This window comes from Schistocerca serialis, chromosome 4, assembly GCF_023864345.2.
Source record: "Schistocerca serialis cubense isolate TAMUIC-IGC-003099 chromosome 4, iqSchSeri2.2, whole genome shotgun sequence".
Taxonomy (NCBI): Eukaryota; Metazoa; Arthropoda; class Insecta; order Orthoptera; family Acrididae; genus Schistocerca; species Schistocerca serialis.
The window spans coordinates 415384727-415389726 of record NC_064641.1 but is presented as its reverse complement, the minus strand read 5'-3'; positions in this window follow the sequence as shown (position 1 = coordinate 415389726).

Below are 5000 nucleotides of genomic sequence, written 5' to 3'. Positions count from 1 at the left end.
CCCTCACCGGCCGGGGACGGTCCCACCCAGCCACCGCCGCGTATCGCCTCACACCCAGATCCCCTTTCACGTTCGTGGGCATGGTGGGTATCCCTGAAACAACCGGTTAATAGCTCGACCGATCGTCGCCAACACTGATTCACCTCTAGCGAGAACAACCGCACCACAACGGGTTACCAGTTGTTCATTTGCGTAACGTCACCAGCAAACGTACACGTCCATCGCCATTTGCAACGAGTATTGCATGCCTGTGTCAGGTGTCACAACACACTACGTCTGCCCACATAGACGCAACAACATGTGCACGCCTAGAGAACACGTGGAAGGTCGACCCCGTACGTATGCGGTGTCCATTGCGCGAACGACTGTCAGCCGGCCTCTGCAGCATGTCGCAGATGTGGAACACGGTGCAACATGCTATCACGGTGTGTGAGAAGAGACGACTACGTCCGAATACACGCTCCACTACATCAACAGACTGCTCATGCTGATCGCCATCCAGGGCGTCCGTTCCTCCCACACGTCTGTATGGCGTACCACACTGCAATCCAGCTCTTATAGGGAGACGACACGTAGCTGCGTGCACAATATTTGGACTGTATGGTCCGCCGTTGCTAGGCGCAGTCGTCATACGGCCACATGTGCCACGATGTATCATTCAGTACATACGGACCAATGTGCAGTACAGTTTGTGGGTTTTGCGTACATCGGCGGACAGGTGACAGGCCGTACCACAACGTAGGCTGAGTACGTCGGCATGCGAAGGGCGTTGAACATGCAAACTTCTCACCGACCAGCTTGCGAAGGCAGGGGGGAAGGGGGGGGGGCATGTACGTCCTGCTGCTATCCACATTACAGTGTATAGCAGGAGCATGTGGAAAGTCAGCAACACCTGCAAGGTGTTTAACATGACGCGATACACAGGGGACCGGGCAGTGCGAGTAGCGAACTATATTGCGAGGGTTGCGGTTAGGCAACACTACACTAATTTAACGAGTTGCATAACAATTACAGAGCAGGTTCAGCGACAATGTGCGTCAGGTTAAGGCGCAATATAGTTTTGGTTACGGCGCACTTTAGGTTAGGTTAAGGCATATTATAGGTTAGGTTAAGGCATATTATAGGTTAGGTTAAGGCATATTATAGGTTAGGTTAAGGCATATTATAGGTTAGGTTAAGGCATATTATAGGTTAGGTTAAGGCATATTATAGGTTAGGTTAAGGCATATTATAGGTTAGGTTAAGGCATATTATAGGTTAGGTTAAGGCATATTATAGGTTAGGTTAAGGCATATTATAGGTTAGGTTAAGGCATATTATAGGTTACGTTACGGCACAACATGGGTTACGTTACGGCACAACATGGGTTACGTTACGGCACAACATGGGTTACGTTACGGCACAACATGGGTTACGTTACGGCACAACATGGGTTACGTTACGGCACAACATGGGTTACGTTACGGCACAACATGGGTTACGTTACGGCACAACATGGGTTACGTTACGGCACAACATGGGTTACGTTACGGCACAACATGGGTTACGTTACGGCACAACATGGGTTACGTTACGGCACAACATGGGTTACGTTAAGGCACAAATTAGGTTAGGTTAAGGCACAAACTAGGTTAGGTTAAGGCACAAACTAGGTTAGGTTAAGGCACAACGTAGGTTAGGTTAAGGCACAACGTAGGTTAGGTTAAGGCACAACGTAGGTTAGGTTAAGGCACAACGTAGGTTAGGTTAAGGCACAACGTAGGTTAGGTTAAGGCACAAATTAGGTTAGGTTAAGGCACAAATTAGGTTAGGTTAAGGCACAAATTAGGTTAGGTTAAGGCACAAATTAGGTTAGGTTAAGGCACAAATTAGGTTAGGTTAAGGCACAAATTAGGTTAGGTTAAGGCACAAATTAGGTTAGGTTAAGGCACAAATTAGGTTAGGTTAAGGCACAAATTAGGTTAGGTTAAGGCACAAATTAGGTTAGGTTAAGGCACAACGTAGGTTAGGTTAAGGCACAACGTAGGTTAGGTTAAGGCACAACGTAGGTTAGGTTAAGGCACAACGTAGGTTAGGTTAAGGCACAACGTAGGTTAGGTTAAGGCACAACGTAGGTTAGGTTAAGGCACAACGTAGGTTAGGTTAAGGCACAACGTAGGTTAGGTTAAGGCACAACGTAGGTTAGGTTAAGGCACAACGTAGGTTAGGTTAAGGCACAACGTAGGTTAGGTTAAGGCACAACGTAGGTTAGGTTAAGGCACAACGTAGGTTAGGTTAAGGCACAACGTAGGTTAGGTTAAGGCACAACGTAGGTTAGGTTAAGGCACAACGTAGGTTAGGTTAAGGCACAACGTAGGTTAGGTTAAGGCACAAATTAGGTTAGGTTAAGGCACAAATTAGGTTAGGTTAAGGCACAAATTAGGTTAGGTTAAGGCACAAATTAGGTTAGGTTAAGGCACAAATTAGGTTAGGTTAAGGCACAAATTAGGTTAGGTTAAGGCACAAATTAGGTTAGGTTAAGGCACAACGTAGGTTAGGTTAAGGCACAACGTAGGTTAGGTTAAGGCACAACGTAGGTTAGGTTAAGGCACAACGTAGGTTAGGTTAAGGCACAACGTAGGTTAGGTTAAGGCACAACGTAGGTTAGGTTAAGGCACAACGTAGGTTAGGTTAAGGCACAACGTAGGTTAGGTTAAGGCACAACGTAGGTTAGGTTAAGGCACAACGTAGGTTAGGTTAAGGCACAACGTAGGTTAGGTTAAGGCACAACATAGGTTAGGTTAAGGCACAACGTAGGTTAGGTTAAGGCACAACGTAGGTTAGGTTAAGGCACAACGTAGGTTAGGTTAAGGCACAACGTAGGTTAGGTTAAGGCACAACGTAGGTTAGGTTAAGGCACAACGTAGGTTAGGTTAAGGCACAACGTAGGTTAGGTTAAGCACAACGTAGGTTAGGTTAAGGCACAACGTAGGTTAGGTTAAGGCACAACGTAGGTTAGGTTAAGGCACAACGTAGGTTAGGTTAAGGCACAACGTAGGCTAGGTTAAGGCACAACGTAGGTTAGGTTAAGGCACAACGTAGGTTAGGTTAAGGCACAACGTAGGTTAGGTTAAGGCACAACGTAGGTTAGGTTAAGGCACAACGTAGGTTAGGTTAAGGCACAACGTAGGTTAGGTTAAGCACAACGTAGGTTAGGTTAAGGCACAACGTAGGTTAGGTTAAGGTACAATATAGGTTAGGTTAAGGTACAATATAGGTTAGGTTAAGGTACGATATAGGTTAGGTCAAGGTACGATATAGGTTAGGTTAAGGTACAATATAGGTTAGGTTAAGGTACGATATAGGTTAGGTTAAGGTACAATATGGCGTAGGTTCAGATACACATTGTTGTAGGGAAAGGTGTATTGGGGGGGGGGGGGGCGGCGGCAGGTTCGTTGATAGTGATTATCGTAATTGGATGCCTGCGGTATTATCTGATTTGTCACGTCAGGATGCACTTTTGGCTCATGACAGGCGGCGCTCCAATTCCATGGTTGTGGCAGATCTGTGTCTTTCATTCCTGCCATTGAATGTGTGCTGTGACAGGAGGCAGTATTGTGATGTTGGGTGCACCCCTGTGTAGGACATGTGTGGGTGTTCGTGGCTTAGCTGAGCAATGTGCGGATGTCGGAAGGGTGGGATATTGTGTTTTCTGGGTGGACCTCCCGGTCTGGTAATGATAGTGTGGATTGTGTCATGTGGCGGAGAGGATGCACTGGATGTTCTTCCATGCTGGTGGTTAGATATTGTGTGTGTGCCTGTTACAGGCAGAGAGTAGTGTGTGATAAGAGAGTAGTGTGTGATAAGAGAGTAGTGTGTGATAAGAGTGTCTGGCTGACGTGTGGTTCTCATTGTGTGCAGAGTCTTTCAGCATGTATAGGGACGGTTGTATACATTGTATTCTGATGGCTCTGCATCTATTACTCATCAGTGCCGTGTATACGGTTACTCTGGTTCCAGTCGAAACTGTTCTATCTCTGTACATTAGTGACACTGCGGCTCCACTATGTTGCCGCCCCTGTCGGCCGTTTCCCCCAGTGTATGGCTAATGATTATCAGCAATCAGTCTATTAGTCAATACCGGTAGTGTGACGACGTCAAATGTCCGGGATGGGGGAAGCTACACCCTTCCCGTGGGTCAGGGCCTAGAAAGACTCTTCCCACGCAGGAGACTCGGACTGTCGTTACTCTTCCGAGACATATATGTGCCCAGCGTTTTTTGCGACTGCGAGTGCAACGCCCACGGGTGCCGACATGGATGGGGCGCTTCCTAGCTGATGGCTCAGCATGATAATCCGTACAGTGAGCAATGCGATCGCGTCTGTAGCTTGTACGTGGTACAGCTCGCAGCTCATGAATAGGGACAGCGGGAATGTCGCATATTGGAAATATCTCTTCATGAAACGCATGTTATAGGTGTGGATTGCACCTTACGAGTGCGGGAAACGTCCGCCGTTCATCCGCTGGCGATGCGAGTTTGGCGGTTGGGGTGGGGCACGAACGGGTGCAGGTGGTGTGATTGCCGGTCCACGACTTCGTGCGGCAGAGCCACTGGCGTATGGGTGCTGTGGTCGAGAGAGGCTGCATGCTTTGTGGGTGGCGTCGAAAGATGGGCACTGTGGGCCCATCGATGTCTTAGTCGGCTTGGCGTCCCATAGATGGCGGTATCGTCGTTGCAGGAGCTCATGCTGAGGGAGACCTACAGATGGCGGTATGTTTTGTGGTGCGCTCGACATGGCGGACGTAGTGTTGTCAGATTCGCATAGATGGAGCTATCGCATGTGGTTTCGCCATATTTGTATAGATGGAGGTACTGTTTTGCCAGCATGGTTGGCGTAGTTCCGGCGGATCCCTGTAGGTGGAGGTGTCCATTCTGGCCTCGATGTCAATGTCGTTGCGTCACATTCCCATAGATGGCGGTATGGTATCTTTACTGTGCACATTCATGTCGTCGGCACGAG